The following is a 26,448-nucleotide window of genomic DNA, read 5'->3' on the forward strand; positions in this document are numbered from 1 at the left end:
GAGGTGAGCTCCACATCTCCCTACTCCACCACCTTGATCTCCTCCAAAGCTGTAACTCTGTCTGGATTAGCACCTTAACATATGTTCATATAAGACCCCAGTTAAGGAGGTGAATTCAACTGATTTGCAAGTCAGCAATCAACAAGAACAAATGCTGGTTTTATAGCTATCTCAATCCTAGGGCTATAAGAATTTCTTTTAATAATTCACAGTTTGGGTTTCAGTTCATATTTTAAAATGAGAATCTAGAGATTTCCACTTGTTGATCGTATCAACTGAAGCAGCTAACTTCAGCACACAGCTCTTGAATTCCTCATACCCCTCATATTGTTCTATGGCAACAACAGTTAGGACAAGACCTAACCTAACATGGACAAGACCTCCATGGTCTTGTCTTCAATGCCCACCTTAGTCCTAATATTCACAGGCATTCATTTCTTTTTTTAAAATATTTATTTATTTGGCTATGCCGGATCTTAGTTATGGCATGCGGGATCCTCGTTGCGGCATGCAAGGTCTTCATTGTGGCATGCGGGATCTTTTTATTTGTGGCATGTGGAATCTTTAGTTGCGGCATGCAGGATCTTTTAGTTGCAGCATGCGGGCTCTTAGTTGCAGCATGCGAGATCTAGTTCCCTGACCAGGGATCGAATCTGGGCCCCCTGAATTGGGAGCATGGAATCTTAACCACTAGACCACCAGGGAAGTCCCCACAGACACTAATTTCTTTAGCTGTTTCACTGTAACAGGCCATGGGCTTCCAGCATCCCATCTATCTTCAAACATAATGAGTCTGGATAACTAGAGTCTCCTCATTTCCCTAAGAGTCTGTTGTCTGTAATCAGCTCCTCATACAAGTTTCTTACACGTCAGGAGTCATAACTGCAAGCTACCAACTCTAGGTAGCTTAAACAGAATGGAATTTGTTGGAAGGATGCCAAATAGCTCACAAAATCTATGGGACTCAAGAAACAGAAGCCAAAAGAGGCTGGCAACAGATAACTCAGCCAAGGACCTCTGTTGGAACAGTCTGGTTAGAATGCTGGCAGAACTTGGCCAAGACCTGTTAAAGGAAGAGTCTAGGCAGAATGCTTCCAGTGACACTGCTACCACCAGGCATTCTCCTCCTGGGTTATTGACATCACCACTCTCTCTGTAAATAACTTGCTGGTCCCTGTACCTTTGCATCACTCCTGGATTCAATGTCAGAATCTCACTGGGTAAATCTTAGTTATATGCTGATGCCCTTCCTATTTAGAAGAAGGAAGATTTTCCCTTCTTCAGTTTCCATACTGGGAAAAGCATTCATATGCTAGGTAACCAAAACACACACACACACACACACACACACACACACACACACACACATCCAGGCCATCATACTTGGATTTATTTCTGGACTTCCCATTCTATTTTATTGGTTGTTTATTTTGTTGCCACTATGATATTGTTTCAATTTCAGCCATTTTATAATTTCTTTTAAAATCTGATCATTCAAATCCCCTTCCCTCTCAAAAGTTTAAAATTGTTTTTCTTTGCTCTTCTTAGCTTCATTTTTCTCAATGAATTTCAGAACTCTTTTATCAAGATTCCAAGAATATCTAATTAGAATTTTGATTGGAATTTTATTATATTTATGAATACTTTGAGGGAATAATTTATAATTTTTACAATGTTGAACCCTCTTATCTAAGAACATGGTATAGCTCTCTATTTAAGCCTTCTTTTAAACTCTTGGTTAGTTATATAGTTGTCTTCATGTAGATTTGGCACATTTCTTAAATTTATGTTTTTGTTGTTAGGGTAAATGGAATTTGCTCCATTTTGTTTTCCATTAAAAGAGTGTCAAGGCCCTCTTTTTGGCCCAAGCAAAATCTTAACATCTCATAACCTTACTAAGCAAAGTTCTAAGATTACTCTACTAAGCTATATTAATCATCATTGAGCTAAATTCTTCCTAGGTTTATCCAGTTTCCATTATAGAATTAAATCTTATACTTTGTAGTATAAATTTGAGTTTGAAAGTTAAAAGTAAGGAATGTCCATTTATTCACATAATTTTGGTGTTCTATTGTCAAAATATTCAGAAGATTGTCAAAGGAAATGGAAAAACCAATTGCTCTGTTTGGTAAACATGGTGTGAATCACTCATAAAAGAGGGACATCCTAACATGTTCTTTCCACTATGGATGCCAAATCTGAAAAAAGAGAATGAACGACCAGATTGGACAGATAGCAAAATTCTGAGTAAAAGAAATTACATTAACTGTGTGCCTGGTGCAGGATTTCTTATCCAGTCCCTGCTCAATCTAACACAACCCAGGCCTTAGCCATGACTTAAGGAGTCACTGGAGAGAGTTAAGAAAACATTTGGAAGACCTTTGAAGCCTTCTGAGGACTGGTCAGAGATGACCTTCAGCATTACCCAGTCACTGAGGAACTCCTGCTGCCAATTCATTCTTGGTAACTGAGACGTTAGGAACTCTACTCAGTACTCTGTAATGACGGATATAGGAAAAGAATCTAAAAAAGTGTGGATATAGGTATATGTATAACTGAATCACTTTGCTGTACTGCAGAAATTAACACAACATTGTAAATCAACTGTACGCCAATAAAATTTTTTTTAAAAAACATATACTTCAAAAAAAAAGAAAAAGGAATGTCTTTCAGGGGAGTAAATTCAGAAAAAAAATCAGAATTGGATAAATTGGAAGACAGTGGCCACTGTACTAGTACTACAGTACCCCCTAGTGGACACAAAGAAACATGGTCTTGTTTATGCCAAGAATGACGCCAGTCTCTTCCACAGGCATTTAAAATCTGGAGGGGCCTTAGTGATCAAGTAGGTCAACATCCCTAGCTCCAGAAAAGGAAACTGAGGAACAAAAAAGAAATGATTGGCCCAAGTTTACATAGCCAACCCAAGGCTAAAGTCCAAGATTCTTAACTCTCACTTTTCTTCCTTTCCCCTCCCCTTTCTTTCTTCCTTCTTTTTTCAACATGTACCATGCACCTATTATGAAGCAGAGTACTAAGAATACAAATATAAAAAATATTTAGTCTTTGCCTTCAAGTCTAGTTTTCTTTCAAGCCTACTTCTTTTAACACATTTCAGGGAATGAATTTGCAGAGAATGACCAAACAACCATGTAGGCGAAGGTTCTCAATCATCCACAAATTGACTCACAATGTGATTAACTATTGAGACTGGACTGAAAAACACATTCGCAAATGTGCAATGTGCCCTTGACCAGGTTCAGACCATTTCATGAAGAGAAAGACTTTACAGATTTATAACTGAATTCTATTGCAAAAAATGGCAATAGAATATTGAAGGTTTTATGTGTGCCCAGCACCTAATGCCAAACATTATCATTTGAGTGCACTCCACTGAGCAAATCCTTATTGAGGACCTACGTGCAAGGCATGTACTAAACACCAGGTTTAGTATGGTAAAGAAAACAGATATGGTCCTATGGTTTCTGCTCTCATAAAGCTTACAGTCTCCTATGTGTGTGTGTGTGTGTGTGTGTAATTCTCTAAATCCCAGGAAAACTGTTTTCCCCATTTCCCTTTGGGAAGTCTTATTTTGATATTATGGAAATCAGGTAGTATGCAAACATTTTCTAAAATTACTCTGCCCCCACCGTAAGGGAAATAAATAATAAAGATTTAGGAACAGATAGGACTGGAATTGAATCCCAGTCCCACCATTTACAAGCTATTAGACAAACCGATTCACTTCTCTAAGCCCCAGTTGCTTCTATAAAATGAAAATAATATTTATCCTTTGGGAGAGATGATGTTTTATCATTATCCTTATTAATTCCTAAACAGAGACATTACTTCTTGAGTCAAAAGCATGAATTATATATTCTTTTTCCTAAAGTTCAGATAAATTATCAAAAGAGAAGCATTAATATTGTTCACTCAGTTTCACAAAGAATGTCATTTTCCAGGATTAATACAGGAAAATATTCATGGCCATTGACATTTTAATTTAAAAAAAAAAAGGTAAAATCCTCTAACAATGGCTGCTATTACAAAAGCATTTCTTAATTTTTAAAAATTTATTTATTTTGTTTTATTTATTTTTGGCTGCATTGGGTCTTTATTGCTGTGCACAGGTTTTCCCTAGCTGCGGCAGGCATGCAGGCCTGTCATTGCGGTGGCTTCTCTTGTTGCGGAACACGGGCCCTAGGCGCACAGGCTTCAGTAGTTGTGGCTCTCGAGCTCTAGAGCATAGGCTCAGTAGTTGTGGTGCACTGGCTTAGTTGCTCCGTGGCATGTGGGATCCTCTGGGACCTGGGCTCGAACCCATGTTCCCTGCCTTGGCAGGCAGATTCTTAACCACTGTGCCACCAGGAAAGCCCCTGCAAAAGCATTTCTAAAGGCTATTTTCTTCCATGGGTGAACATGGCCTTGCTCCACAGAAACAAAGCCTGTTATTTCAGTTATGATGAATAAACCTGGTATGACCATTGTTTAAAGGATTTTTTAGTATATTGTATCTTAACTTACCACTCCACCTATTTAATGGTTTGTCAAAGGCAAGAATCATGTTTTACTTTCACAATCCTCCCTACCCAATGGTACCTTGCATAGATTTAGAGCATGCTAAATGTGTGCTAAGTAAAAAGACTATATCTTATTATTTGCTATTTGATAAGTAAGCTGAGAGAGAAAATCTGGCCTACGTTATAGGTACACTTACTTTGTCATACCTGCAAGTAGCAACTATCAAACAAATTCCATTCCTATAACATTCCTTCTAGAGGAATGGAGGACTGGTATGTTTGTACATGGCATGCATGCAGCAGGCCAACTTCCTTTCCCTGTTGTAATATTTCCTAAAGCTTGCTCCACACAGCACCGGTCCTATGAAAAGCCCAGGGTTTCAAGATCCAATAAGTTTGGGAAACTTTGCCCAGCACTTTCCTCTCTTGCAAGTTCACAGTGCACATTGGTAAACTAAAGACTATTAGGAGTCCTGGCTGTAATAAAGAAAACTGTTTAAAATGGTTTTACCTAGCATTCCCTACATTTATTTGACCAGTGTTTCACCTATAAACATTCTGCAGAACTAAGAGCTTCTGTGGAACACACTGACTTCAGGAAACTGCCCCTGAGTCTTCAGAGGACCTCTTTATCTTGTTAACACACACACACACACACACACACACACACACACATGCACGCGCCTGCCATTTCATCTCCAAATCTTGCAGGACTGAGAATATGAGCATTTCCAGCAACATCTTAACTACGGAAAAATTACACCACTTTGGAGGTCCCAGAAAGTTAACACAATTTAACTTTATTTATGTAAGAAGAGTTCAATTTGAATACAGGAAATGGCTCCGCAGGAATGCCTGTCATAAACACCGGTAACAGATATCCAAGTTCTGTTTTGTATCTGGGAGGGACGGAGAGAGAGGGGGGAAAAACACAAAATTATCACCACCAAATCTCCCTGATGTTTCTTACAGTTTTCTACAAATCAGTATACAGTGTCCATTTTCCCATAACTCCGTCCTGGGACTTCCAGTTTATGAGTGTTTCTCATTCTCTTCTCTAGATGGCAGCACAGATGAAAAAATGCCAGAAAACCTCAGAGCAGATTGGCCTCAACCACAGCAAACAGCTCTCAACAGCCTGCCCCCAGCTCACCCTTCCTTTTCATAAAAAAATAAACACAGAACCTGAGGTATGATGGTTGACATTTAATTTTTTCAAATAGATTTAATCAGGTACATGAGGATGGAAAGAATTAATGACAAAGTGATATCAGTGAGTGAGGAAACTGACTACTTAGCAGCGTCTCTCCCATGCTAGTTGTGTTTTCTGTATCTTAAAGTTAATGTCATTAATGTGCAGGTCATGCATCCTGCCATATAAGCATATAAGCATCATTACACTGGGCATGTGAAACAGCCAAACTCCAAGCCACTTGGTTTGCTATAAGTATTGGATTCATTTAAGATACATAATGCTATTTTACTGATTCTTTTGTCAATCAATGCTTTGAATGTGCTGTAAAGTGATTGCCATGTCACCAGATGCTGCACAAGCTTAGAGCTTAGGAAGTTAGCATGAAGGGAACAGTGCATTAAAAGCTGAAAGTTACAGTTACTTCAATAAGGCAAGAAAAAAAGGAGTGGAATGGACTTAGAAGATCTTTATATCAAAGCCCCACTGGGATTTTCTTAAAACCTCCCTTTTCCTGGGGTCATTGAATCTCTTTATTAAACAATAAAATGGGGCCTACCAGCAAGATGTTCACTAAAAAATCTGCTGACAGAGAGAATGTAAGGAAGATGAAGCCCTCAACTTGTGGCATTTCAAGGGTTCAGGAGTACTCCAAAGAACACTAAATTGTTCATGTGTAGTGAACTGGACAGACACTAAAATGCGACCTGTGCCTTTTAAACAAACAAAAAAACTCACCATGGAGAGTGAAAATAAATATAGTGTGTAAATAAACCAACGTGAGGCCAAGAGTGCATTGTGGTTCATATTTAAGAAAAAATCGATTTGCAGTGATCAGAGTCCTTTATAAATTTTTTCTTTCTCCTTTTCTTTTTTCCAAATATTGACATATTTTATTATTCAATATCAACAATTACATTTTTTTTGGAATTATTGATATTTATTTAATTTATTTTTTATACAGCAGGTTCTTATTAGTTATCCATTTTATATATATTACTGTATTTATGTCTTTTCTAGGTTCCACATATATGCGTTAATATACAATATTTGTTTTTCTCTTTCTGACTTACTTCAATCTGTATGATAGTCTCTAGATCCATCCACATCTCTACAAATGACCCAGTACTGTTCCTTTTTATGGCTGAGTAATATTCCATTGTATATATGTACCGCTTCTTCTTTATCCATTCACCTGTCGATGGGCATTTAGGTTGCTTCCATGACCTGGCTATTGTAAATAGTGCTGCAATGAATATTGGGGTGAATGTATCTTTTTGAATTATGGTTTTCTCAGGCTATATGCCCAGTAGTGGGATTGCTGGGTCATATGGTAATTCTATTTTTAGTTTTTTAAGGAACCTCCATACTGTTCTCCATAGTGGCTGCATCAATTTAATTTCCCACCAGCAGTGCAAGAGGGTTCCCTTTTCTCCACACCCTCTCCAGCATTTGTTTGCAGATTTTCTGATGATGCCTATTCTAACTGGTGTGAGGTAATACCTCATTGTACTTTATTTTTTTTTTTTGTGGTACGCAGGCCTCTCACTGTTGTGGCCTCTCCCGTTGCGGAGCACAGGCTCCAGATGCCCAGGCTCAGCGGCCATGGCTCACGGGCCCAGCCACTCCGTGGCATGTGGGATCTTCCCGGACTGGGGCATGAACCCGTGTCCCCTGCATCAGCAGGCAGACTCTCAACCACTGCGCCACCGGGGAAGCCCCCTCATTGTACTTTTGATTTGCATTTCTCTAATAATTAGTGATGTTGAGCAGCTTTTCATGTGCTTCCTGGCCATCTGTATGTCTTCTTTGGAGAAATGTCTATTTAGGTCTTCTGCCCATTTTTTGATTGGGTTGTTTATTTTTTTATTATTGAGCTGCATGAGCTGTTTATATATTTTGGAGATTAATCCTTTGTTGATTCATTTGCAAATATTTTCTCCCATTCTGCGGGTTGCCTTTTCATCTTGTTTGTACTTTCCTTTGCTTTGCAAAAACTTTTAAGTTTCATTAGGTCCCATTTGTTTATTTTTGTTTTTATTTCCATTACTCTAGGAGGTCGATCAAAAAAGATCTTGCTGTGATTTATGTCAAAGATTGTTCTTCCTATGTTTTCCTCTAAGAGTTTTATAGTGTCCGGTCTTTAATCCATTTTGAGTTTATTTTTGTGTATGGTGTTAGGGAGTGTTCTAATTTCATTCTTTTACATGTAGCTGTCCAGTTTTCCCTGCACCATTTATTGAAAAGGCTGCCTTTCCTCTACTGTATATTCTTGCCGCCTTTGTCATAGATTAGGTGACCATAGGTGCATGGGTTTATCTCTGGGCTTTCTGTTCTGTACTATTGATCTATATTTCTGTTTTTGTGCCAGTACCATACTATCTTGATTACTGTAGTTTTGTAATGTAGTCTGGAGTCTGGAAGCCTGATTCCTCCAGCTCCGTTTTTCTTTCTCAAGGTTCCTTTGGCCATTCGGGGTCTTTTGTGTTTCCATAAAATTGTAAAATTTTTTGTTCAAATTCTGTGAAGAATGCCATTGGTAATTTGATAGGGATTGCATTGAATCTGTAGAATGCTTTGGGTAGTGTAGTCATTTTCACAATATTGATTCTTCCAATCCAGGAACATGGTATATTTCTCCATCTGTTTGTGTCATCTTTGATTTCTTTCATCAGTGTTTTATAGTTTATTGAGTACAGGTCTTTTGCTTTCTTAAGTAGGTTTATTCCTAGGTATTTTATTCTTTTTGTTGTGATGGTAAATGGGATTGTTTCCTTAATTTCTCTTTCTGATCTTTTGTTTTTAGTGTATAGGAATGCAAGAGATTTCTGTGCATTAATTTTGTATTCTGCAACTTTACCAGATTCATTGATTAGCTCTAGTAGTTTTCTGGTGGCATCTTTAGGATTTTTGATGTATAGTGTCATGTCATCTGCAAACAGTGACAGTTTTACTTCTTCATTTCCAATTTGTATTCCTTTTATTTCTTTTTCTTCTCTGATTGCTGTGACTAGGACTTCAAAAACTATGTTGAATAATAGTGGTGAGAGTGGACATCCTTGTCTTGTTCCTGATCTTAGAGGAAATGCTTTCAGTTTTTCACCATTGAAAATGATGTTTACTGTGGGTTTGTCGTATATGGTCTTTATTATGTTGAGGTAGGTTCCCTCTATGCCCACTTTCTGGAGTTTTTATCATTTTGAATTGAATTTTGAATTTGAATTTTGTCAAAAGCTCTTTCTGCATCTATTGAGATGATCATATGGTTTCTATTCTTCAATTTGTTAATATGGTGTATCACATTGATTGATTTGCGTATATTGAAGAATCCTTGCATCCCTGGGATAAATCCCACTTGATCATTGTGTATGATCCTTTCAATGTGTTGCTGGATTCTGTTTGCTAGTATTTTGTTGAGGATTTTTGAATCTATATTCATCAGTGATATTGGTCTGTAATTTTCTGTTTTTTGTAGTATCAAGTATTAGGGTGGTTTTGGTATCAGGGTGATGGTGGCCTCATAGAATGAGTTTGGGAGTGTTCCTTCCTCTGCAATTTTTTGGAAGAGTTTGAGAAGGATGGGTGTTAGCTCTTCTCTAAATGTTTGATAGAGAATTCACCTGTGTAGCCATATCTGGTCCTGGACTTCTGTTTGTTGGAAGATTTTTAATCACAGTTTCAATTTCATTACTTGTGAATGGTGTGTTCATATTTTGTATTTCTTCCTGGTTCAGTCTTGGAAGGTTACACCTTTCTAAGAATTTGTCCATTTCTTCCAGGTTGTCCATTTTATTGGCATAGAGTTGCTTGTAGTAGTCTCTTAGGATGCTTTGTATTTCTGCAGTGTCTGTGGTAACTTCTCCTTTTTCATTTCTAATTTTATTGATTTGAGTCCTCTCCCTCTTTTTCTTGATGAGTCTGGCTAATTGTTGATCAATTTTGTTTATCTTCTCAAAGAACCAGCTTTTAGTTTAATTGATCTTTGCTATTGTCTTCTTTGTTTCTATTTCATTTATTTCTTTTCTGATCTTTATGATTTCTTTCCTTCTACTAACGTTGGGTTTTGTTTGTTCTTCTTTCTCTAGTTCCTTTAGGTGTAAAGGAATTTGTTGTTTATTTGTTGCTATTTGTTGCTTATTTGAGATTTTTCTTGTTTCTTGAAGTAGGCTTGTATTGCTATAAACTTCCCTCTTAGAACTGCTTTTGCTGCATCCCACAGGCTTTGCATCGTCGTGTTTTCATTGTAATTTGTCTCTAGGTATTTTTTGTTTTCCTCTTTGATTTCTTCAGTGATCTCTTGGCTATTTAGTAACATCTTGTTTAGCCTCCATGTGTTTGTGTTTTTTACATTTTTTCCTTGTAATTGATTTCTAATCTCATAGCATTGTGGTCAGAAAAGATGCTTGATACGATTTCAATTTTCTTAAATTTACTGAGGCTTGATCTGTGACCCAAGATGTGATCTATCCTGGAGAATGTTCCATGTGCACTTGAGAAGAAAGTGTAATCTGCTGTTTTTGGATGGAATATCCTATAAATATCAATTAAATCTATCTGGTCTATTGTGTCATTTGAAGCTTGTGTTTCCTTATTAATTTTCTTTTGGATGATCTGTCCATTGGTGTAAGTGAGGTGTTAAAGTCCCCCATATTGTGTTACTTTCGATTTCCTCTTTTATAGCTATTAGCAGTTGCCTTATGTATTGAGGTGCTCCTATGTTGGGTGCATATATATTTATAATTGTTATATCTTCTTATTGGATTGATCCCTTGATCATTATGTAATGTCCTTCCTTGTCCCTTGTAGCATTCTTTATTTTAAAGTCTATTTTATCTGATATGAATATTGCTACTCCAGCTTTCTTTTGAATTCCATTTGCATGGAATATCTTTTTCCATCCCCTCACTTTCAGTCTGTATGTGTCCCTAGGTCTGAAGTGGGTCTCTTGTAGACAGCACATATATGGGTCTTGTTTTTGTATCCATTCAGCAAGCCTGTGTCTTTTGGTTGGAGCATTTAATCCATTCACATTTAAGGTAATTATCGATATGTATGTTCCTATTACCATTTTCTTAATTGTTATGGGTTTGTTTTTGTAGGTCCTTTTCTTCTCTTGTGTTTCCCACTTAGAGAAATTCCTTTAGCATTTGTTGTAGAGCTGGTTTGGTGGTGCTGAATTCTCTTAGTTTTTGCTTGCCTGTAAAGGTTTTAATTTCTCCATCAAATCTGAATGAGATCCTTGCTGGGTAGAGTAATCTTGGTTGTAGGTTTTTCCCTTTCATCACTTTACATATATCATGCCACTCCCTTCTTTAACCTTATGGGAGTTCCTTTGTATGTTATTTGTTGTTTTTCCCTTGTTCCTTTCAATAATTTTTCTTTGTCTTTAATTTTTGTCTGTTTGATTACTATGTGTCTCGCTGTGTTTCTCCTTGGGTTTATGCTACCTGGGACTCTCTGCGCTTCCCGGACTTGGGTGGCTATTTCCTTTCCCATGTTGGGGAAGTTTTTGACTATAATGTCTTCAAATATTTTCTCAGGTCCTTTCTCTCTCTCTCTTCTCCTTCTGGGACCCCTATAATGCTAATGTTGTCCCAGAGGTCTCTTAGGCTGTCTTCATTGCTTTACATTCTTTTTTCTCTATTCTGTTCCGTGGCTGTGAATTCCACCATTCTGTCTTCCAGGTCACTTATCCGTTCTTCTGCCTCTGTTATTCTGCTATTGAGTCCTAGTGTAGTTTTCATTTCAGTTATTGTATTGTTCATCTCTGTTTGTTTGTCTTTAATTCTTCTAGGTGTTTGTTCTTTAATTCTTCTAGGTCTTTGTTAAACATTTCTTGCAGCTTCTCGATCTTTGCCTCCATTCTTTTTCCGAAGTCCTTGATCATCTTCACTATCATTATTCTGAATTCTCTTTCTGGAAGGTTTCTTTTTTCTTTCTTTTTTTTTTTTTGCGGTACGCAGGCCTCTCACTGTTGTGGCCTCTCCCGTTGTGGAGCACAGGCTCCAGACGCGCAGGCTCAGTGGCCATGGCTCACTGGCCCAGACGCTCCGCGGCACGTGGGATCTTCCCAGACCAGGGCACGAACCCGTGTCCCCTGCATTGGCAGGCGGACTCTCAACCACCACACCACCAGGGAAGCCCTCTGGAAGGTTTCTTATCTCCACTTCATTTAGTTGTTTTTCTGGGGTTTTATCTTGTTCCTTCAACTGGTACATAGCACTCTGCGTTTTCATCTTGTCTATCTTTCTGTGAATTTGGTTTTTCTTCCACAGACTGCAGGACTGTAGTTCTTCCTGCTTCTGCTGTCTGCCGTCTGGTGGGTGAGGCTATCTAAGAGGCTTGTGCAAGTTTCCTGATGGGAGGGACTGGTGGTGGGTAGAGCTGGCTGTTGCTCTGGTGTGCAGAGCTCAGTAAAACTTTAATCCGCTTGTCTGCTGATGGGTGGGGCTGGGTTCCCTTCCTGTTGGTTGTTTGGCCTGAGGCAACCCAACACTGGAGGCTGCAGGCTCTTTGGTGGGGCTAATGGCAGACTCTTGGAGGGCTCACGCCAAGGAGTACTTCCCAGAATTTCTGCTGCCGGTGTCCTTGTCCTCACAGTGAGCCACAGCCACCCCCCTCCTCTGCAGAAGACCCTCCAACACTAGCAGGTAGGTCTGGTTCAGTCTCCTTTGGGGTCACTGCTCCTTCCCCTGGGTCCCGATGCACACACTACTTTGTGTGTGCCCTCCAAGAGTGAAGTCTCTGTTTCCCCCAGTCCTGTCGAAGTCCTGCAATCAAATCCCGTTAGGTTTCATAGTCTGATTCTCTAGGAATTCCTCCTCCCATTGCTGGACCCTCAGGTTGGGAAGCTTGACGTGGGGCTCAGAACCTTCACTCCAGTGGGTGGACTTCTCTGGTATAAGTGTTCTCCAGTTTGTGAGTCACCCACCCAGCAATTATGAGATTTGATTTTATTGTGATTGCGCCCCTCCTGCCTTCTCATTGTGGCTTCTCCTTTGTGTTTGGATGTGGAGTATCTTTTTTGGTGAGTTCCAGTGTCTTCCTGTCGATTATTGTTCAGCAGTTGTGATTCTGGTGTTCTCGCAAGAGGGAGTGAGTGCACATCCTTCTACTCCACCAACTTGAACAAAATTTTTTTTTTTTTTTTTTTTAATGAAAGCAACCATTCTAGGAAATTACTCTAAACACCGCATCTTTCCTTGAAGGAGTACTCTTTGATACTCCTTGGGTTGAAATTAGTTAATGCTATGATGAGTCAGGCTATCTGCTTTTCCCAAAACATCTCCAGGTGCTCTAAGGTTACTGAATGCTTTTCCTTGGGCTCTAAGTTTAGAAACAAAACCAAGCCCTAAAATGAACAGGCATAGAGGCACTGAGATAGTGCAGAATATGAGGGAGTGAAGAAAGCTGGGATGTTGAGTATCACCCAGCCACCGGCTTACATAGGTCACAAGGGTCATACCATCCCAAACCATCCAGAACTGCCAACAAGCAGCCCTCAACTCTAGCCTTTTCCCGGAGTCAAGACCCAACTCATTCCTTCCAGACACCCATGAATCTTGGAGGTGTGACACACCCAGGACAAAGCTGAATCCTGAGAGGTCTGACCTATTAATTCTCCTGCATCAATGTAGCTTCCAAACCACCATCCCTCAGACCCCTGATATCCCTGATGTGTGCCCAAGAGAGAGCCCCTTTCAATGAGTTATCCTCTTAGGAACGGTCATCCTTATACCTGACTCTGTTCCACTCCTCCCTTTTCTCCTTCATTTTTCCTCTGTGACCCCTGGAATCCAATTGCATCATCAACAAAGCCCCAGATACCCCCATCCTCTTTCCTTAGAAAGCTGGCTTTACCCCAGGCACAGTGCTTCCTCTGCAGCTCTCACAAGTGGAGGCTGCCGGGTCAGGTCCTTTCTGTCATACACACCCATTTCCATGGGTCTCAGTTCTCTGTCCTCTGAGACCCAGGCAACATAGCCATTATGCCACACTCTCTACTCCAGCTGTCATCTTCTGACTGGTTGGTCATACCCTTTATTTATTGAAGTCATTGGCAATTGGCCCACAGTATTCCTTTGCATTCCAAATTCTGCCAATAATCTGGCCCATTTGGTATGTCCATGAGGCTTTTTTTTTTTTTTTTTGTGGTACACGGGCCTCTCACTGCCACGGCCTCTCCCGCTGCAGAGCACAGGCTCCGGACGCGTAGGCCCACTGGCCACGGCTCACAGGCCCAGCCTTTCTGCGGCATGCGGGATCCTTCCGGACCGGGGCACAAACCCGCGTCCCCCGCATCGGCAGGCGGACTCCCAACCACTGCGCCACCAGGGAAGCCCCATGAGACATTCTTGACCTCTCAGTTCCTTGATTCCATCTCCAATTACGTTTTCCATTCTGTTTCAATCACTCAATCCCATGGTCACTCCCAGACTTTGTCATCGAGAAACCACAGCACTGGGAATTCCCTGGTGGTCCAGTGGTTACGACTTGGCGCTTTCACTGCCATGGCCGGGGCTCAATCCCTGGTCAGGGAACTAAGATCCCTGCAAGCCGCCCAGCGCAGAGAAAGAAAAAGAAAGAAACCACAACACCTCTGAACCTATCACTTTCTATTCCTCCAATTCTTCTCACTTGGTTATTGTCACTCTATCAGTTTTCCAAAAGTAGAATCCTTCCGGTTTTTTCTATCTCCTTATTTATCATCCACTAGCTGTCTACTTTTCCTTCTCTACCCAGGAAGGACCATGCTTCATTCATACCGTTAGCCTTTGACCAGTGTCCTCAACTCTATTGCTCCATTACTCTTCTGTTTCATCTGCCTGACAAGACTTAGAACATATACCTTGAATCCAGTTGTCTGCTTTGACCATTCCTTTGGGCTGCTGGACACTGCTGGAGAAAGCCACATACTCACATAGACGCCCTAAATTCATATTCGGCAACATCAGGTGGGACTTTGGTGTGGCCTGTGATCCTATCACATTCCCCTGACCTGCTTACTCTTTCTTTCTGAGTCCCCAGAGGGGCTATGTCAAGAATTCTCCTCTCTCCAAACCTCCATGCCTGCCCTCTCTACATTCTCTGTTTGTGATTTTATTTCCCACTTATCAAGGTGAGGGGAAGTAAAAGTTATCAGATGTGAGCAGCCTCAGTTTTCCATGGCAACCTATAAACTTACTTGCATCTTTACCCATCCTGCTTCTTATTATAAAAAAGGTTCTCCTCCCCATCTAAGGCCGATCTCTTGACCTGTGCCCTGGATCCCATCTTCTCCTGACTTCTCATTGACCTCACTCTCAGTTATTCCTTCTCACTCTTATCTTTATAGTCAACCTCTTCCTCCATATTGGCTCCTTCCTTCTCAGGTTAAAAAAAGCCGCATTCCCCTCCATCCACAGCCCTCTCTTCCCCTTGCCAGCTAAACTTCTTGTAGAAGTTGTCTCTACTCACTTTATAAAAATCACTTTCTCCAAGATAAGCAGTGATCTCCATGCATCTAAATTCAAGGGACACTTTTCAGTTCTCTCTTTATTTGACCTTAAGCAGCCTCTGGCATGTCCTCCTTCTGGATACTTTCTCTTTCCTGGGCATCTATGGCACTATCTACATGCTCCTAGATATGACTATCTACACCAGACCTTTCTCTTGAGCTTCAGACCCAGATAGCTACCTTTTAGTCAGCCCCACCTATAAGTTCCATGGGCATCTTAAACTTAACTAATTTCCTCTTCAAATCGTATCTCCTCCTGAATTTCCCCTGAGTGGAAAGCACTACCTTGGACTCATTTATGCAGCCAGAAATTTGTGTATCATCCTGACTACTTTCTTTCTATCATCTCTCATGTCCAACTGTGTCACCATGAACTCTTGATTCTATTTCCCTTATGCTTTCGCTTATCTCCTTCCTCTCTGCCACCATCACGCCTCACCTAACCCTGGTGTCTCTGTTTTTATTCTTCCTCTCAAACCATTGCCCACACAGTAGCCATGTGATTGTAACAAGCAAGGAATTTCACAGATACAAGAATCTCCAAACACTCAGGTATGCAAAAACGAAACATTTTTTCCTAGAGTCAATTTAATGTCTCAATCTGAACCTCCAGCCTTCTTCCTGGCAACTTAATCTAGATTCTCTCAAGTAAATTCAGTGATTTGGCAGAAACTGAGATTATATAAGTATTTCAGTTTAGAATTCAATTTCAGACCTTCTTTCCCCTCTTCCTGCCTCTTACTCTTGGGTCTCCTTGGGTTGACTACCCAAGGGAAGTGGAGAAGGGGATGGTGGTTCATGTCTGATTGGCTGCATATGGCGATGGAGTGGAAACTACCCATTTAGTCTCATCTGGGGTGGTCCGCATGCTGGCGCCAGCTGCTAACGCTGCTGTTTTCTAGCCTCTCCACATGAGCAGGGCCCCCTGTGCCCTCTAGGTTTTGGACCCTGCTGGCTCTGATGGGTGGTGATGGGTTGGCTGGGTACACATGCAGGTCCCATGTAGCTTCACCTCTCAAAGGGTCAGCCACTTTCCTGCAACCCCAGCAGGCAATCCAGGAACGTTTCTTCCTTTTGTCCAACACATCCCCTTTCCAAGCCAGGTCATTTCTTCTCCCCTCCCAGCCCGGAGGGAAAAAAATAAATTCACATTTATGCATTTGTGTGAATTGTTTAATCTCATTAGTTTAATCTCTGAATTAAAGTGCAGAACCTTTTGTATTTGAATTTTGTAGTGTGGAGTCTGGTCTCTCTCAGTAGCAGACTGCCTCCTCCAATGTGCTTTTCACTCTACTAACAAGAATCTGGTGAGTGTGTGTTGGTGAGGTGACAGGTGCAGGCTGGTAACTCAGAGCCCAAGGAGAGAGATGAGCAGAGAGAGTACATTCCATTAATACTTCACATATCATCCTGTCACATATTCTTTCAAAATCATAAATCTTATCAGGTCATTCACCTGCTAAAAGACCGTCTGTAGTTTCCCATTGCTTTTAGAATAAAGTGTAAACTTTTAAACTTGACTTAAAGTTAAGCTCTGTCCCCAGTTTACCTCTCCCACCTTATTTCCCACAATTTCCCCTCTTCTTTCAGTTCCTTGGGCTCACCATCCCCTGTTTTGCCTCTGGACTTTCTCACATTCCTAGAAGATTTTCTCCATCTTTTCCCTACACCTGGCTAATTCCTCCACATTCCTGTGGTCTCCAGTTAAATGCCACCTCCCTAGGGAAATCCTCTTTGACCTCCCTCCTACCCCTGACTTTGATGTGTGCCTTCCAGGCACTCCCATAACCTTCTCATGTCATAGCACTTATCGCATTTTAGTTTGTTTTATTTGTCTGCTCTCCCACTAGACTATAAATGCTTTCAAGGCAAGACTGTGTCTGTCTGGATCACTGTTCACCCTCCAGCACCTAGCATATGGTAGGAGCTCAGTAAATAACTGTTAAATAAGAAATAAGTGAATGAATGAAGAATAATTGAACACAAGCCAGATAAAGGCAAGTCAGCTCCACAAAGAAGAGGTAAGCAATGTAGATTTGACTGAAATTTTTATGAAGAGACAGAGGAGAGGGTTTGAATGGAAGCATTTCTATTCTCCCCTCAGTGTCCTTCTTTGGCTTCCAAATTTTGGGTCTCGCTCTCCTTTGACTCTTCCTTCCTCCCCAACCACAACTCACCCTTCCCTTCCCTAAGAAACTATCCCTCTGAGAAGACTATTCGGTATGAATTGGAGAGAGATGAGGCTAGTATCAAGTGAATGCCATTTAGGAGACAATTGAAAAAGACCAGGCAGAGATGGTGAAGGCCTGAACTAAGAAAATGACAAAATAAAGAGGAGAGGGTGAGTTTAGGAAATGTTTTGGAGGGAAGATAAACAGGATGTGGTTACTGATTAGATTGGGGTAGAAGAGAAAAGAAAGAAGAATATAAGGTACATCCCAGGTATTGGTGTATGTGAAAGAAAGAGAAAGTGAGAGGAAGGAAGGGAAGAAGGGAGGTAGGGAAGGGAAGGAAAGAAATGATTGGAAGACAGTGAGTGAAAGTGTAGAATTGAGAATGCCATAGGATTAGATTTATTACCAAGAGAAGTAAGAGAGGGAATTAAGCAAGGAAGGACAACTATAAGAATTATTACCTCTTGAGAGTATAACTGAAGTAACAGACCAAAATTGCTGTTGGCACTAGTCCACATAATTGTATGATTTTCTTTAATAACTTGGGTTATTAATGGTAAGAGCTGAGAAAATTGGTGGTAGATTGATCCAAGACTTGGAATTTGCTGGGAAGATCCGATGGGGCAGAAGGACCAAGGGGCAAGGGGATTGATGATGCCATGAAAAAACGTTCAAAGTGACGGGCAATGGCACCTAGGCTCAATAGTGATAGAAGTGAGCCAGGAAGGCGCTGATAGACTGCGGGGGGTGCGGAGGAGTAGAAGAGGGCCCAAGGAATTGGATGTTTTGATGTAAAGAAGAGTAAGTAAGAAAACCAGCATGCTAAGAAACAAAGGATATAGAACAGAGAAGGGACCATGTATGTTTGCAGGGAGTAGGAATCCACAGACTCCACGACCCAAGAAGAAGACAAACGTAGAAAGGAAAGGGTTCCCTTCTTCCTCTGAAATGAAAGGGAAGGAGAAAAGGAAATATCTTGTTTAAATATTTCTTAGCAGAGAAAAATCAGAAAGAGGAAGCTGACATTGTAGAATCTTGATCTCTTCTGTCAAGCAAGATGGGAGTGATATTGCAGGAGGTGGGACTGCAGGAAAGATCAAGAAAATGTGGTGGGGAAACACCTGTCCTGATTGAAAAAATCAGACAATTGCCTGTTGGTAGTGAGGGCTCAGCTGGAACAGTCAGCTGACACTGGCTTGGATCAGATTTCTGAATTGTCCGCAGCAACATCTTCTGCTTTACAGCAGAAACAGAAAGCACGTGGTGGATTTCATTTGGCATGGAGAGTACAAAGATAGGAGTGGATGAAGGACCAAGGGGATAAGGGCACTTATCAGGATTATTGCTGAAATCATCAGCACTGGTAACAAGCTGAGAGGAAGACAAGCAGGGCTGATGGGTCCTTGGTGCTATGAGAACAGCGGTGGTGAGGTAGCAGGGCTCTCACTACAAGGACAAACAGAGAGTTCAGTGGCCCTGATAAAAATAACACCAGAATCTTCCAGACATTTTCCCCATAAAATAAAAAGGTGAATGCCCCTTTAAATCATTAACTAAACCAGCATTCAAATCTGGGCAGACTCTCCCAGGTTGGGCTGTTCTGCTTTGCCAGGAATCAATAAGCTTCTGTGAACCCTCCAGGGCAAGTGAGGCATGATCCATCTTCCCTGTCTGAACAAGCTTGATCTGGCCTCCCTCCTCCTGCTAAAGCAGGCCTGAGGTATGTGCCAGGATTCTGTGTTTTAGGCTAATTATCACATTCCAGAATGGTCTGGACTCCTGCTGATATAGCTTTTCAGCTTTTAGAGGGCCCTGCTCTAACCCTCCCTGGCTGTACCCCTCTCAGAACCCACATTGATTCCCTCTAGACCACACTCTGGGTACCTTGGACCATTTCAGAATTCCTTGCCCAAATGCCCCAAGCTCACTTTCAAGGCCTGCCTACACTTCCTTCCCGGTCCCATCCTCTCAAGGACAGACCATGCCACTAGTACACTCCTCAGCCTGAAGGTCACCAGGGGATGTGCACAGTGTGGATGTTTGGGCCGGGGCATATACACTTCTGCAGGAGGGGCCCTTCTCCATCAGAGCCAGGGGTGGGAAGAGAAGAGGGGCAGCTTCAGCCTGGGGCCCAGCTCACCCCGTGCCTCCATGTCCTATTGCAGGACTCCAAGGAGTTCAAGAATTATACATTCAGACTTGGTCTTCAGATCATTAGGAAGATAGAGTTATCAAATTAGGAAAATAGAACATATTTTATTTATAATTTTACATAGTTAGACATGGGATGCAGACCTCCATTTGTACTTTCCCTTGGTTTCACAAATGTCAGGGGTAATCCTGGCTCCAACAATGTATTATTTGCCCATTGTGAAGAACAGTTCTTCAAAATTACTATTCTAAGTTTATTTGACAGCTAGTTAGGTCCAAATCACATCCCAGGATGGTGAAAAATAAAAATCCATTTAAAATCCTGTCAGGATTTCTAAAAAGTTTTGGTAGTCTCAGCCCTTTCTCTAATTTTTCTTTTTTTAAAATTAATTAACATTTATTTATTTTTGGCTGCATTGGGTCTTCATTGCTGCACCTGGGCTTTCTCTAGTTGAGGTGAGCAGGGGCTACTCTTCGTTGCAGTGCGTGGGCTTCTCATTGCAGTGGCTTCTCTTGTTGCAGAGCACAGGCTCTAGGCACGCAGGCTTCAGTAGTTGTGGTACACGGGCTCAGTAGTTGTGGCTCGTGGGCTGTAGAGCGCAGGCTCAGTAGTTGTGGCGCATGGGCTTAGTTGCTCTGTGCCATGTGGTATCTTCCCGGACCAGGGCTTGAACCCATGTCCCCTGCATTGGCAGGAGGATTCTTAACCACTGCGCCACCAGGGAAGTCCCTTAGCTTAATGTTTTCAAGGTTCATTCATATTTCAGTATGTATCAGCACTTCCTTTTTATTGCTGAATAATATTCCATTGTATGAATATAACATATTTTATTTATCCATTTATCTGTTGATGGAACTTGAGCTGTTTCTACTTTTTAGATGTTATGAATAGTGCTATTATGAATATTTGTGTACAAGTTTTTGTGTGGACATTTGATTTCATTTACCTTGGGTTATATACCTAAAAAGGGAATTGTTGGATCACAGGGTAACTCTATGTTTAGCCTTTTGAGAAAGCCAGACTGTTTTCCTAATTGGCTACATTTTACATTTCCACTAGCAATGCATGAAGGTTCAAATTTCTCCAGTCCCTCACCAACACTTGTTATTATCTGTCTTTTTTATTATAGCCATCCTAGTGGGTGTGAGGGAAATCACTGTGATTGTGATTGTCATTTTCCTGAAGGCTAATGATATTGTGCATCTTTTCATGTGCTTATTGGCCATTTGTATATCTTCTTTGGAGAAATGTATATTCAGATCTTTTGCCTGTTCTTAAATTGGGTTGTCTTTTTATTGTTGTGTTTAAATTTTTTTATGTATTCTAGATACAAATCTCATATCAGATATATGATTTGCAAATCTTTTCTTGCCTTCTATAGGTTTCTTGCTGGTGTCCTTTGAAACACAAAAGTTTTCAATTTTGATGAAGTCAAATTTATCTGTTTTCTTTTTTTGCTTGTACTTTTGGTGTTATATCTAATGAGCCATTGACTAAAGTTACAGATTTATGCCTGGGTTTCCTTCTAAACTTTTATAGGTTTAGCTTTTACATTTCAGTCTTTGCTTTTGGGGGTTTAATTTTTGTATTTGGTGCGAGGTAAAGGTCTAATTATATCCTTTTGCATGTGATATCCAGTTGTCCCAAACCTTTTGTTGAAAAGACTATTCTTTCCTCATTGGATTATCCTGGAACCCTTGTCAAAAAACCAACTGACCATAAAAAATAAAAATTAAAAAAAACCAACTGACCATAAGTGTGTGTAAGAGTTTTTATAATACGTTTTTTCCTAATATCTATAATTTCTTTTCTAAAAGGATAAGTAGTAGGTCACATCTCTGGTTACTATGACACTTTTAAATCAAAAAGTTCGGAATAGAAGCATTTTAACAATTGTTTTGTTCCCCTAGAGCCATTTAGAAAATTCTACTTGCAGCTAAAACATTCTTTCCCATTAGAGGTATTTCACCCAGACAGAAAACAGAAAACTAGATAAACTGGGAAACTGAGGTCACACAAAGGATTTCCTTAATCTCTTGGGTACGTGTTCTAATTTCCCCCTTTTTGCCCTCTTTTTTTTTCTTTTATCCAGAAGAGTAATATTAACTTTTTAATAAAATTCATAGGGATCAATCAGTTATCTAGTGTTCAGGCCCAGAATATATTTCTTGGCTAAAAGATCTCTACCCCACTTCCACATGTGGAAAGAAATAAAACATGGGACTCTAATCTCATAAATGAGTAACAAGGGTTGTTTCCTCAAATGAGACAAGGATTTAGGATGAGAACATGTTTTGAATTGAGATGGTTTTCATAAATCTGATTAGCTCTGATTGTAGGCTTATTTTATTGTTCACTGTATTTTGTTCCCATTTATAGTAATCAATAATAGATTTAATTGTGCTCTATCATTTATATCATTAATATTTCCCCTAGGTTTGAGTGCTGTGAAGTTCTCCTTTAAACTTGTATGGGGATTAAACTTGGCAGTGATTTAAAGTAATTAATTCATATGTCAGTTGTTAGCAAGGTCCAGTAATTAAAGTCTACTTTAGAGTAAGTTATTAACTCTCCAATAAAAAAAAAAGCACTTTATCAACTTATCAGTTTTAGCTATTTATTCTGGTTGACAGACGAGATAGGGAAGTTATTGACTGCACATAATCACCTCTGTACTTTCACCAGTAAGCACTGGGGTCAAATGGAAGTCTAGGTTGTTCAAGGTCATAATTTAAATATACAATAAACCAGTTCAGATTGCTGGGGTGGGGGAAGGTGCCCTTGGATCTTGTCACCTTTGCAATACTGTCTCCTGAAATTTTGCAAAGTCTGTTTTTACTCTGTTCACAATTTTCAAATTTCTAAAGTAAAAGCCTAGACCGAGTATTTCATATTGAGGTCAGATATTAAATTGCTTTACTTTTATGTTTTATTTGCAATATTATTAACTATAGTCACCATGCTGTACATTACATACCCATGACTAATTTGTTTTATAAGTGGAGGCTTGTACCTTTTGACTCCCTTTGTATAATACTTTTAAAAACTAATATAATATAAAAAAACTAATATATGTCAGTTATATCTCAATTTTTTAAAAAGGTAAAATTAAAAAAATTTTTTAAACCTTTAGATGCTCTCCTTGTGAACAGGCTAGGGGGAAGAATTCTAGTTAAGTGTAATACCTGGGACACAACAGGTGCAGGGCTTTTATTTGCAGGCCTAAACTAGCCACATTTTTCCATCTCATGATAGCAAGGTTCCTTTTTTTTTTTTAACATCTTTATTGGAGTATAATTGCTTTACAATGGTGTGTTAGTTTCTGCTTTATAACAAAGTGAATCATTTATACATATACATATGTTCCCATATCTCTTCCCTCTTGTGTCTCCCTCCCTCCCACCCTCCCTATCCCACCCCTCCAGGCGGTCACAAAGCACCGAGCTGATCTCCCTGTGCTATGCGGCTGCTTCCCACTAGCTATCTACCTTACGTTTGGTAGTGTATATATGTCCATGCCTCTCTCTCACTTTGTCACAGCTTACCCTTCCCCCTCCCCGTATCCTCAAGTCCATTCTCTAGTAGGTCTGTGTCTTTATTCCTGTCTTACCGCTAGGTTCTTCATGACATTTTTTTTTTCTTAAATTCCATATATATGTGTTAGCATATGGTATTTGTCTTTCTCTTTCTGACTTACTTCACTCTGTATGACAGACTCTAGGTCTATCCACCTCATTACAAATAGCTCAATTTCGTTTCTTTTTATGGATGAGTAATATTCCATTGTATATATGTGCCACATCTTCTTTAGAGGGTGTGGAGAAAGGGGAACCCTCTTGCACTGCTGGTGGGAATGTGAATTGGTACAGCCACTATGGAGAACAGTATGGAGGTTCCTTAAAAAACTACAAATAGAGCTACCATATGACCAGCAATCCCACTACTGGGCATATACCCTGAGAAAACCATAAGGAAGTCATGTACCAAAATGTTCATTGCAGCACTATTTACAATAGCCCGGAGATGGAAGCAAGGTTCCTTTTATTCTGCTTTGCTTCTTGGCCTGACATTTGGTTACATTTATTCAGCTTGAGGGCAACCATAATGGGCCCTTTGCTTTCCCCTTGTGGCTTGTGATGAACTACTACCAAGGTCAGTTCAGGTCTAACTCTGTATGTGGTCAGCCATGACTACAATAGTGGTTCCCAAGCCCAGCTGATCATCAGACTATCTGGGGTGGTATTTAAAGAGCTTTTTTAGGCCTCATCCCAAACGTACTGAATCTGGATCTCTAGGGTAGAGCTGATGAATCTGTATGTTTCAAATCTTCCCAAGGTGATTCTGATATTCAGCCAAGTTTGGGACATGGTCCAGGACCCTCTCCAGGTAATTAGAGATCCCATGAGTGTGGCCTTAGGGCATTGCCTCTGAGAAACTGCCATCTACTTACCAGAAGATTCTAAAAAGACCAGAGGTTCCTGTTTGCAGTCTGCCCTTAATGACTATCCACTACCTTGGCGAAGAATTCAGTGTTCTTTCTCTGTCACTCTCACTCCCTCAGGCTGTCCTTGTGACTTATTTACTCTTTCAAGCTGCCCAGCAGTGGTGCTGGTGAGAATAAGATAGGTTTTGGTCTTGGAGACTTGACATGGCCTCTTGGCTCAGCCTCCTCTATGGGTGCCATTTGCCTCATCTGTACAGTGGAGATAATATTGTCCTCTCAAGGATGTTATGAAGACCAGAAGAATGTATTAATATTACACCCTGCACTAGGCATTATAGCTTGTTTGGTTTTACTTATCCACTTCTATGAATATGTTGGGTAAATGAAGCTTGGTCATCAGTTTTCCCTGATTGTAGCCCCTGGATTGCTCTATGCAGTGTTTCTCAAAGTAAGGAACATAGATCACCTGCATCTGAATAGGAGGGAGAGAGGAGAGAAATCTGCTCTTATGTAACTGTAACTTTCTGCACTTTTGAATTTTTTATTGCAGTATAACATACACATAGCAAAGTGTATTTATTATAAGTGAACAGCTCAGTGAATTTTCATAAACTGAAGACACTCATGAAACCAACACCCAGATCAAGAAATAAAACATGACCAGAACCCCAGAAGCCCTCTGCACTGGAACTTTGAGAACCAGTGTCATAGGAAGAGCCCAGCTGGGGAACTCCCCTTTGCCACAGTCCCGCTCCTTTCTCACGAGCCAAATCTGCGTGCCGTGTGAGCCCTCCCCAGTCTGAGAGCCTGTGACCTCACATGCACCCTTAATAGTGATGAGACTTCCTTTGTCAGAAGGGTCACAAAGGATGTTTCCATCATTTATATTCTTGCATACACCCTAAACTGCTTACAGTAAATGAATTCAGGTCCTAGCCAACAAGGAGTGGAGATCACTCATTGTCTGAAAGCATCAACTTATTACAACACTCCAGCATTTTCTCACGGAAGGGTGAACGAGGTAGATTCTAGTGTAATTACCTTTGTGTAATTGAAAACTAAATCACTGTTGACTGCATAGTTTAAATATCCATTTAAATACTTTCATTTCATTGCACTTATTTTTGCAGGACATGCTACTACCAAATAGGCTATTAATTTTTCTAGTGGATTAAAATCTGCATGGGAACATTAAAAACTAACCCAGCTCAAATAGATGCCCTCTTCTTCCAGAAATCATTAGAGAGAGCTTGTCTTTTTCTTTAATCCAGCTATTCAAAATAATCTATTAGACTAAGACCTGTAATAATACAGGTCTTGCCCAAAAGAGATCAGGTTTTTCTATGCAATATAATTTAGGCAAGATTTTAAATAATAGAACAAGAGCCCATGGTGCTTTTGCCTGTATCTCCTCAAATTTTAACGTGCACACCAATTACCTGGGGGTCTTGTTAAAATGCAGATTCTGATTTCGCGTGTCTTGAGGCCTGAGATTCTGCGTTTCTAACAGTTTCCCAGCTGGGGCTGATGCTGCTGGTCTGAGGGCCACACCTTGAGCAGCAAGAGTATTCAGAATAAGCCCTGACTAGAAGCCTGGGTACATATCTGAGCTTCGGTTTCCTCGTATATATAGACAATTTCTAAGTCCCTTCTAACTGTACAATTCCACAATTCAATAATCTCTCTTCACTTATTAGCTCATTTTTCTTTAGGCTGCTGATTCTCATTGTTTATGCTGTTTAAGCTGTTGTATTAGGTATTGTGTATTGGAGGGCCAGGTAAAAACTCTTACTTATGGCTGAAAAGTTTTATTTTTCAATCTTCTACAAGTCTACCTCAATCCATGGAAAATTTTGGCTAATAATAACATGATACTGGCCTTGGACCATAAGCTAAACTTGAGTCAGCAGTGCAGGGCTTTGGATAGATAAGCCAGTGTGAACCTGGGAGTATAATCAAAAGAAAGGGACAGCTAGGACTTCCCTGGTGGCACAGTGGTTAAAAGTCCACCTGCCAATGCAGGGCACACAGGTTTGAGCCCTGGTCCAGGAGGACCCCACATGCCACGGAGCAACTAAGTCCATGTGCCACAACTACTGAGCTACTGAGCCTGTGCTTTAGAGCCCACAAGCCACAACTACTGAGCCCCTGTGCCACAACTACTGAAGCCCACGTGCCTAGAGCCCTTGCTCCTCAACAAGAGAAGCCACCGCAATGAGAAGCCTGTGCACCGCAACAAAGATTATCCCTTGCTCACCGCAACCAGAGAAAAGCCTGCACACCGCAACGAAGACCCAACGCAGCCAAAGATAAAATAAATAAAATAAAATAAGTTAAATTTAAAAAAAAAAAGAAAGCTATGGAGACCACTGCCAATACCACAGCCAGTTCTTACCAATGGAGGTGGTGACAACATGGAGGCAGAGAAAGCCTAGCCACTGAAAATTATTTCTAATACAGCATACACATC

The 26,448-nt window shown here is 40.5% G+C and overlaps 1 protein-coding gene across 2 annotated transcripts in view; it reads left to right on the forward strand.

Annotated features, from left to right (window-relative positions):
• The first annotated feature begins 12,232 nt into the window (after nt 1–12,232).
• NFE2L2 (NFE2 like bZIP transcription factor 2) overlaps nt 12,233–26,448 on the forward strand; it is a 104,168-nt gene continuing 89,952 nt past the window's right edge. The window contains exon 1 of one of the 2 annotated variants that reach the window (XM_089915991.1): nt 12,233–12,362. The gene's annotated coding sequence lies outside the window, so the exon portion shown is untranslated. The remainder of the gene's footprint in view (nt 12,363–26,448) is intronic. The other variant, XM_022570100.3, reaches the window with a different exon arrangement.

The sequence above is a fragment of the Delphinapterus leucas genome, chromosome 8 (genome assembly GCF_059928025.1).
Source record: "Delphinapterus leucas isolate spDelLeu-1000000601 "Yukka" chromosome 8, BTC_Dleu_Yukka2, whole genome shotgun sequence".
NCBI lineage: Eukaryota > Metazoa > Chordata > Mammalia > Artiodactyla > Monodontidae > Delphinapterus > Delphinapterus leucas.